Raw genomic sequence first — 10591 nt, 5'->3', positions numbered from 1 at the left:
TGTTTGTGTTTGCATTTGATTGGCTTCTGAGATGTGTGTTCGGTTTCTCATTGGCTCCTCCATGACTCCTGTTGCCATGGGCTCCCCCCACCTTAGGGGGCTCAGTCCACCTGCAATGTGCATTTGTTTTAGTGACCACATCTGGCTCCACTGGCAAGGGGACCCTTCAAGACCCCATGCATGGTCTACAGCTGGAAAACAGAGCCCCCAAGGAGGTTTGAGCTGTCCTGGACCAGCCGGCCAGAGCTTAGAGGTGATCATTAGGCAGGATTTATGTGCATCACTTCCATGAGTTGGCCAGCAGCCAGCTCCCCATCGGGGGAATGGAAGTGCTGGAGCACCAGCAGGGCCTCTCTGGCCTGCCCCTGCTGAGCAGAGGAGCAGCGCACTGGGCGGCTCTGGCTCTCCAGCCATTCACCCCATCTCTACTTCCTGAAGCCTCATCAGGGGCTCCCTGGGTAAAGGGCGGGAGCTGCTCCCAGCCGGGAGACCCCACAGTGGAGCAGAGGGCTCTGCCTGGGACCCTAGAACCCTCACAGAGGCCCCAGCTTGGCTCACAAGGCCCTAGAGGCCTTTGGCTCTAAATACCCAGCCCCGACCTCTGCCAGCCAGGCTCTCAAGGCACCTGCTGCTGGGCAGTAGGCCCTGGCCAGCACTCCGGGTTCTCTCAGAGCCCAGGCCCGTGCCCCTCACTGCACTGCCTTCAGAAGGGTCTCTCTCATGTCAGCCTGCAGTGGACAGAGTCGTTTATTTACGAAGTGCCAACTGGGACCTTCACTGAGCAGGTCCCATCAGGCTGGCCCTCAACCCAGTCCCCAGAAACACACTGCAGAGCAGCCGTATGCAAAGGGCTGGAAGAGAACCCCAGGTCTTCCCACCTGCCCCCCCTTCTGCCCTTGAGGATAGCCCCCCCTCCTCCCTGTATCTTTCACCAGAGTGGACCCTGGGTGGGGAGGTAGAGGAAGATGCCGGCCTCAGGAGGACGGGGAGCCTCCACCCTCCTCCTGAGATAGTAAATGCCCCAGGTGCCCGGAGCCAGGAGAAGACTCTTGAGCCAAATTTCCCCCTTCTCAGGGCTGGGGCGGTCATGGATCACTGGAGCTGCCCTGGAACTGTGTGGGCGGTTCATGCTGTCCTCTGAGCATTGCCTGGGCCTTGCACCAGAAGGTCACAGTGTAGATGGCCATGACCTCCACACATGGGCCCCCAGCCCTGCTTAGCTGACCTGCTCAGGTTAACCTGCAAAGACCGTTGATCCCCAAGGAACAAGGACTGTGGGGACTCCAGCAGGGGCCTGAAAAGCGTCGTCTTCTGGGAGAGGTGGTGCGTGTGTGCAGGCACACGTGCACATGTGCCCCCACAGACACACTCACTCCTGGCTCTTTCCAGCCCTTCTCCCCCAGGTTGTGACATCTGTCACCAGGCGCCGGTGCCGTGTTGCTGTTTGCCCTCTCTCTGTACCTGTAGCTCCCATAAAGGCTCCGAGTCCTGGCCTGTGGTGCGCTCTCTGCCCCAGCCCACCCTTGCTGAGGTCTCTGCCTCCCTCTCGGAACAGTGATGGCCCCAATCTGTCTTGTCATTTGAGCAGAAGCAAAGGTGTTGCTGTGGCTCCATATTTGGACTAAAATTATATATTGGAGGGAAAAAAAATTAACAATAAAGATTTTTACTAGTGTGGTGTGTGAGCTGAGTTCTCTCCCTCGGAGTTGGGTACACTCACTGATTTCCCCATGTCGCACAGGCTCTGCTACTGGGCCCTCTCTCCTCAAGAAAGCACCACTTTTGCTGGTTTAATTGCCTGCAACCTGGCTCGGAGCTTGGGCTTTGGAAGAATTCTGAGATCTTCCCAGCCTAGCCAATGGGTCCGTAGAAGGCTGAGCCTCCTTTTGGACCTGGAGATTCTAAATATCGTCCTATATCAGACTGAGGTCAGTAGTCTTCAGAGGTGACCTCGCCCCTCCAGGCCCACCCGAGCAGACACTAAGCACCCCAAAAGGGGCTCCCCTCCACCCTAGGCACCCCAGCATCCTGTGCAATGGCAGCAGTCTTGAGCTGCTTGTAGCAAAAGTCCAAATGAAATATCTGCCTCTTCTCTCATCCCTGAAATGGGGGGTTTATTGGTGTTCAGCTGTATATTCAAGTTTAGAAGCTGAAATCATTCCTTCTTTAGGAATTTTTGCTTTGGAAGCATTTTCTAGAATCTTTCATTTCCATCCTTCATCATCCCATTTTAGGTCTTTTTCTTTTTCTTTTTTTTTTTTTTTTCATGCTTACATGGACTCACTGCTTCTATTTCCTTTTCAAAGAGTTTCACCGGGTGCTAGACACCGTGGGGTTTATAGAATATGAGGACGGACAACACAATCGACATCATTCACTCTCAGTGTTGGGAGAGATGTTGGAGGTTGCCTAGCAGCCCACACAGTGACCAGATGTGTGTGTTGCCTCTGAAATATCTCTAAAAAGGGCTTGTCTAGCCTTGGCTTGAATACCCTCTGGGACGGGGGACTCACTGCCTCACAAGACGGCCCATTCCATCTTCAGCTAACTTACATTCATACATTGAGTTGGCCTGCCTTTCCCTGTAACTTCCTTTCCTGGGAAGGATTTCATGGTTGTTGAGAAAAAGACAAAACCAGCTTTGTGAGCCAAACATCACAGAGACAAATCAAGAGCTCATGTAAGGTAAATTATTTGTGTTCTGAGTTGTGGTGTCGGGAATTAGCCTCAGAGCCAATATGCTCTTCCAAGCCGAGCGGTTGAGCAGAGGGAGGGGCTGGCCATCCTGGAAGCCATGGCCCAACCCCCAGCAGAGAGCCTGGAACGGGAAGGCCCGGAGGGAGATACCATCTCAGGGTTGTCTAACTTGTTGCGTCTCTAACAAGAACTAGGCCACCAAGAAAGAGGAGTCGGGACACCTCAGCAGGCCAAGGGGAAACACTGCGGGCAGCCCTGAAGTCAGGGTCCCTCAGCCCACTCACCTTCTGGTTTCACCTTTCTAGGTACAGGTGCATCCAGCCGGAAATGACAACAGGTGGATTGGGACTGCTGGGGCCTGAGACCACCTGGGGCCCGGCTGAGTGGGGGAGGTGAGGATGGGCTGAGAAGGGGGGCAGGGCACCCTGCCTTTTGTTGGTGTTTCTCAGCCCTGGGGGGAGGGTGGTTGAGAATGTAGCGCTACTTCTCCCCAGGTGCCTAGCAGTTGGGAGAATCCAGGCTGCTCCAACCTTTGAACAGGACCCTTTGTAGCCGGGAAACTGATCCCTCTGTGGCACTTGGTTCGGTGGTGGGGGCTGGAGCCAGCTTCCAGGGCTGGGAGCTCTGTGGGTCCCAGGGGACCCCACCACTACCCACCTGCCCTGCCTGCCCGGGGCATTCTCAATTTGCCGGTCGCCCATGACACCCACACCTTTCCCAGATGAAATAGTCCCAGACTGACCTGAGGCCATGTTTATTTACTTATTTTTTTAAGATTTATTTATTTATGATAGACATAGAGAGAGAGAGAGGCAAACACACAGGAGGAGGGAGAAGCAGGCTCCATGCCCGGAGCCCGATGTAGGACTCGATCCCAGAACTCTAGGATCACACCCTGGGCTGAAGGTGGCGCTAAACCCCTGAGCCACCCAGGGATCCACCCAGGCCATGTTTAGAAAATGTTTCTCAAAAAAAAAATAATACTAAAATAAAGAAAATGTTTCTGTGTCCAATGAGGAAACTCACGTCTCTTGAGAAATAACTGGGTGTTTAGGAGATTTGGGGTATTTGGGGGTGACCATTGCTGCTAGTCCTAATTTTAAAAAAGGCTTCCTGAAAGGATAAGGACAGTGAAATGGTTGTTGAGTATCAGCCAATGCCTTGCCTTCACTTTCGTCCTTGACATTGGAACTGCCCCCTCACGAATGGTTTCCCAGAGGGACCTGCCCATCCTGCCAAGCCAGGAGGTCAGGGGAGCTGCTGCCCAGAGCAGAGCCACACCCTGCCCTGCCTGGGCCTCTTCCCGAGTCCCTAGAGAAGGAACAGGGTGTGCAACAGGTGGCGTCCCTGTTTGCACACTTGTGGGAGCCCCGCCCCACATCCACAGCCCTGGGAGGGGACTTCAGACCCAGAACCTCTGAGTTTCCACTTCGTTGGCCTTTAGCCTCAACCCTTGAAGGAAGGGGGTTTTCATAAACATCTTTTATGCAGGTTACTGCCCCGTCCCCATCTTAATAATGCAAGGAATGTGCATTGGGTGCTACCTGTGTGCAGGTGCATAGGACTGTATATACACCATCTTCAGTCCTGTATGGGGTAAGTATGGTATTATCCCCATTTTACAGAAGAGGAAGTGAGGGTTACACAGTTTGCTAAAGGTCAGTGTGGACAGTCAGAACATGAACCCAGCTTGTCTGACCCCAGACTCCATGCTTGGAGCTGCTACTTTGATGGGGTAGGCGGTGGAGAGTACACCCCACATCACTGGAATGCCCAATGCCCTCTCTGGGACCCCAGGACCACTCTGGGTGTTGTCAGTGTTCTCTAAGTCCTGTTGTGTCTGGACATCCTAGGTTGTTAAATATTCATTGGGTGCTAGGTCCTCGGGCTGGGCTGAAGAAGGTCCTGGGCTGGGCTGGGCTGGGTGAAGCTGGCCTCCCAACAACTCACGGTGCCCCAGTGGCTGCCCCGAGCCAGCCATCAAACTCCTGCTCTTTACCTCTTGCCCATTCGTGGGGACCTGGCAGTTCTCCAAGCTAAGCTGGTTTTTCTTTCTTTCTTTCTTTCTTTCTTTCTTTCTTTCTTTCTTTCTTTCTTTCTTTCTTTCTTTCTTTCTTTCTTTCTTTCTTTTTTAAGCTGGTTTTTCTAGAATAGGTTCCTCTTCCACTTCTCTCTGGCTCTTCCTGTTCACAGCCCCTGGCCAGTATCTGGTTCGAAGCATAGCTGTCCCCATGTGAGGTCAACTAGAGAGGTCAGAATTTGGGGACTGCAGACTGGAATAGGAGCCCAGCCTCCCTACTGTGACCTCTGTACTCTTGAGCAGGTCTCAGTCATTTCCTCATCTGTAAAATGGGAATGATAATAACAATGATTGCACCTTTGACAGATTCCACACCAACAATGCTTTGAGTCCAGTTGATTCTCTCTTGACCTTGGTTTATACTGTTTACTCCCACAATATAAATCTTTATGTCCATGCAGTTGGGGGCTGGGGAGACAGTAAGACCCCTGGGCTCCCACTGGTGGGATTAGGAACAGGCTCTGCCACTTAGTAGCTGCATGACTTGGGGCAAATTATCCAACTTACTGGAAAAATGGGAAAGAGAGCATCTATCCCCTAAGGCTGTTGCTGAGAATTATGATATAATGCAGATGACAAGTTTAGCAGAGACCTACCCACAGTGGGTGGTTGGCCCATATGAGCATCATTAAGTCACGTGATGGTGTCCCCCACCTCCATCCCTTCTACTTAGAAGTTATTCAGAGGAAGGAGTGTGTGCAGCTAGCTCCTGGAGGGGAGGAATGTGGCCATAGGTACCGTCAGGTGCTTGTGAAATGCTGCTTTAAAAAATTTTTTTTTTATTTGTTTATTTGAGAGAGAGAGAGAGAGAGAGAGAGAGCGTGCTAAGGTGAGCAGGGGAAGGGGCAGAGGGGGAGAGGGAGGGAGAGAATCTCAAGCAGACTCCCTTCTGAGCGCAGAGCCCAACATGGGGCTCAATCTCACAACCTGAGATCATGACCTGAGCCGAAATCAAGAGTCAGATGCCTAACGGACTGAGCCACCCAGGCGCCCCTGTTAATCACTTTTTTGATGAGTGAGAAAGAGCCAAGATGATCCCTTGATAGCAGCTGAGGGATAGCGGCTCCTGCTCCCCTGCCCGCCCCACACCTCTCCCTCTGCTAAGCAGCTTTTCGAGGGAGGAGGGTGTTAATTGGTGTAGTCCCTCAGCCTTCACTCAAACCTGCAACCTGCGGGGTTGAGGGTTTCCCCAGAAGGACCTCCTCGAATCTGGACAGGCAAGGAGGGGCCTTGCCGAGCCCAGAGGCGGGGAAGTCCTGTCTTCCAGAGACCTTCCTGCTCACTAGCTTGTGCAGAAACTCCAAATAGAATCACAGCCAGCCAGGGAAGGGGATAAAATTAAATCCTTGATCGTGATCAAGTAGTTAAAAAAAACCCGTCACTGCCAGAGGCTCCTTCCCACTGCAGCCGGCTCTGCTTCAGAGCAAACAGGAGGACAGGGGAGCCACTGTGCCCTGAGCCCTGAGCCCCCAGCACCCCCCTTCCTCTCCCAGGTCACAGATCTCAGCCTCCAGGGCCTGAAGTCCCTCCCCACCCCACTGAACCTCAAAGGAGTAAGATGCAGCCCCTCCAGGCCTCAGGCAGTGGTTGCCATCAGGGGAGGTCCTCCTGGGCTCTGGGCTCAGCTGCACACACCTGGGTTCCAAATCAGGCTGTGACAGTTACAAGCTTTTTTGGTTTTTTTCTTGCGACAGGGTCCATCTGGGGGTGCCCCTCATCTCTGCAGGTTCCGGGAGGCTGGGGGACTGCTCCAGTTAATGCCCTTCCCCCTCACAAGATCTCAAGGTTTCAATCCAGCGCGGAGCTGTGGGGCTCAATCTCATGACTCCTGAGATCAAGACCCCCAACTGAGATCGAGTCTGACGCTTGGGCAGCCCAGTGGCTCAGCGGTTTAGCGCCGCCTTCAGCCCAGAGTGTGATCCTGGGGACCCAGGATGGAGTCCCGCGTCAGGCTTCCTGCATGGAGCCTGCTTCTCCCTCTGCCTGTGTCTCTGCCTCTCTCTCACTGTCTCTCATGAATAAATAAATAAATCTTTAAAAAAAAAAAAAAAAAAGAGAGAGAGAGATGCTTAACCACCTGAGCTGAGCGCCCCAGGTGCCCCTGATTACGAGCTGTTGGATGGGGACACACCACCCAGCATGGTCAAACCGGCTTCCCAGTCTGGGATATGGGAGTGTACAGAGTCACTTTGTGAGCCTCAGTGCCTGCCCCCCAACCCCACAGGCAATGGGCGGGGAGTGATTGGCTGGGGAGAATTTCACACCAACCAGACTGACTGAAGGCCAGGCTCCTCCTTATTGTCTCCATGAACTGACAACTCTGACCCCTGGGGCTGAGGATAGGGGAGAGGGTTCGGCCCAACTTTGACCTTCCCTGAGGCAGGGGCTGGGCTGCTCAAAGGGTTGTTGTTTCTTCTTCTTCTTCTTTTTTAATTAATTTATTTATGAGAGACAGGCAGAGACGCAGGCAGAGGGAGAAGCAGGCTCCCTGCGGGGAGCCTGACGCAGGACTTGATCCCAAAACCCTGGGATCACTCCCTGAGCCAAAGGCAGATGCACAACCACTGAGCCACCTAGGCGTCCCTTAAGGGGTTTCTTCTGAACAGGCTGCAGGTCGAAATAGCCAGGTATTGGGAGGTAGACAGGCCCAGACACCCACTGGCCTTGGAGCTCCCAGGCCTGGCTCTGGCACCTTCTGTGTGCCTCTCCAGCCTCATGGCCATCTTCTGTAGAGGGGCTCTGGGGCTGCGCCTGAGGGAGAGCATGGCTGTGCTAGGGCCACCTGGCAGGGCCGAGCCCGGCAGGCCCCTGGGTGTAAGGAGGGAGGCCTGAGATGTCCCTCGGCCTGGGAGCTAGGACGCTGGGAGAGGAAACAATGAGGCGGTAAAAATAGCTCTTTGTTTCCCGTAGGCTGCACATCCTCCTGCGTCCCTGTGTTTGTGTGAAAGAAAAACACCAGCCACCCTGGGGAGCCAGAGCAGCAGGCCTGGCCCCAGGCCCCAGGGTGCAGGGCTCAGCTGTGAGTCGAGATGGGGCCTAGCTCAGGGGCAGCAGGACAGGTCCCAGGGGGGGCCAGTCTCCCCCTCAGCTGTGCCCACACACCCTCCCAGGCCTCATTGGCCTCACTGGCCTCTGTGGGCAGCTCCTGAGCCAGGGCCCTTGGCACTCCCTCAGCAACAGCCCTGCCCACCCACCCTTCTCAGCCTGCTGCTCTTGCTGGCTCATCCCTTGGGAATCTGTCCCGGCTCAGGGGTCCAGCCTCCCAGGAAAAGGTGGCCCGTGGACTTTTCTCTGGCTGAATCACCCCCACCCCCCATCCAGAGCTGCCTGGGCTGCAGAGAGGACATACCCTGAGAGGGGCGGCCTGGACTCTGGTCCCTCAAGGTTTCTATCCGGAACCTTCCTTCTCCGTAGCTCTCACAGATCCTCCCAGCTCACGTGGCTTGCTCCAGAGGTGGGTAAACCCTGAGCCATCTGGATGACCCCCCTCCACCCCCAACTTCTCTAGACTCCTGGAGAGTTAACCCAGCCCAGCTGTAACACTGAGCCAGTCAGGAACTGCTGACCGAAGACTTGCTGAATATGAGCTGAGGAGGCAGGGATGAGAGGAGGCATCTTTGCCCTGTGGTCTCCAAGGCCGCTGCGGCAGGCTGATCTGGAAATAGGCTGCAGCAGAGCAGCGTCCCATGGGGAAGGACAGGCTGGGTCACCAAGGAGGCAGAGCAGGGCTGGCATACCCAGGCTTGCCTGCAGGGAGCGGAGGGCATCAGGAGGGCCCCTCAGAACTCCAGCACCTGCCCATGGGCCAACCTTCTCTCAGCCATGCTCTGCAGCTCATGCTGGAGTCAGGGCAAGGTAGTGGCAGAGGCCTGTGTGTGCCCTGGCTGGTCCCTAGCTCCTCCCCAGTAGCCAGACCGAGAGAGGGCATCTGGAGAGGCCCAGAAAGCTGCCTCAGAAGGAGAAAATATTTGGAGTGATGTGTCAGGGCAAGTCCTTGGGTGGTGTTGGAAAACCAGCAGTGCACCATTACCTACCTGGCCTGGTGCATTCCTGCTGGTACTGGCTGGGTCTGCTCCTGGCACCACATCCCTCCCCAGGCTGTGTGATCTGCTCAGGACCCCAAGCATTTGTCTCTGAGGAGAGGAAAGACAAGAGGGGATGTCCTAGTACCTGTCCCCCCTCTGAGAAGCCAGGAGGACGAGCTCATGCTTGGGTGCTGAGGGCAGAGAAGCTTAGGAGATTAAGCTCCTCAAGGTCATTAGCCAGAAGGAGAGGCTGGGAGGTGAGGAGGGAGTGGGGCACTGCAGAGAGAGCACTGGACCACCACCATTAGCCCCCGACTTTGGTTGATTCTATTCTATGTGTCAGAGCCTCAGTTTCCTGGCTGTAAAAAGGCTCATGGGAGTCAGTGCTGCCCCTTAGGTTCTCCCAGCACCCTCCCCCTTTCCAGTAAGTGTGGCCCAAGCTTTAGCTAATGACTTATGGGTAGATGTGAAGGGTCATTGCAGGTGGAAGCTTTTTTTTTTTTTTTCAGTTAGCAATGTTTATTATTATTTTTTTAATAATAAATTTATTTTTTATTGGTGTTTAACTTGCCAACATACAGAATAACACCCAGTGCTCATCCTGTCAAGTGCCCCCCGCAGTGCCCGTCACCCATTCACCCCCACCCCCCACCCTCAGGTGGAAGCTTTAAGAGCCGCTTGGTAATGTTCCAGAGGCTGCTGCCTATCCGCCTGGGTCCTGGCAAAGCCCCAGCCAGTCCACAAGTGAGGAAGGAAGAGTGTGGCTCTGTGCCCTGCGGGTCTTGGGTCCATTTGTGTCTGTCTGCACCATCGGCTGGCCTCTCCCAACCACTACGTTGCCTCAGTGATCTCGAGCCTCTGAAGCTTCTGACTCTTGCTGCCTCTGAGAATACGCTGTCCCACTCCCAGCTCAAGGGCCTTCCTGAAAGGTTGGGTCTGGAAGCTGCTTGCCTTTCTGGGGCTTGAGAAAACACCAATAACACCTCCCAGGTCTACACCCTGAACTCTGTAGGGCAGTAGCTGCCCTTTGCACTCAGGATACGAACCTCCCCTCCCTATCGTGGGCAGCCGAGGCCTCAGGGACCCAGCTGCAGGTCATCTCTGACCTCAGCTCTCACCACCATCCCCTCCTCTGCACCACCAGCCTCGCATCCCTTAGACATGCTGAGCCTGCCCCACCGCAGAGCTGGTTCTCTGCCTGCACCGCTCTTCCTACACCACCGAATCCTCAATTTTCTTTGTCAGCTTAAATGTCACCCCCTGTCTTAGTCTCCTCGGGCTGCTGTAACAAAATCCCACACACGGGGTGTCTTATGAACAACGGAAATGCATTTCTCGCAGTTCTGGAGGCTGGAAGTCCCAGATTAGGGTGCCAGCGTGGTCGGGTTCCAGTGAGAGCCTCTCCCCAGGTTTTGTCTCCTTTCTGTGTCCTCACATGATGGAAGGGCCAAGGGAGCTCTGGGGACCTCTCTTTGACAAGGGCACTAACCTCACTGGTGAGGGCTCCACCCTATGACCTACTCCCCTCCCCAAGACCCCACCTCCTAACACCACCACTCTAGGGGGTAGGATTTCAACATATGAATTTGAGGGGACACGAGCATTCAGATCATAATACCCTCTCCGAGGATCCTAACTGACCACCCTATTTTACTTTCTATTTTCTATCGTGCTTTATTTTATTTATCTGAAACATGCTTGTTTCTCTCTTGCTCCACTAGCAGGTGAGGACGTGGGAGCAGGCCACCAGGGCCACATGCAGGGGTAGCAGTAGTGCCTAAAGGGAAGA

Source organism: Vulpes lagopus, chromosome 10, assembly GCF_018345385.1.
Source record: "Vulpes lagopus strain Blue_001 chromosome 10, ASM1834538v1, whole genome shotgun sequence".
In the NCBI taxonomy this organism is placed as follows: domain Eukaryota; kingdom Metazoa; phylum Chordata; class Mammalia; order Carnivora; family Canidae; genus Vulpes; species Vulpes lagopus.
The sequence above is the reverse complement of the archived record's forward strand: the minus strand, read 5'-3'. Positions refer to the sequence as shown.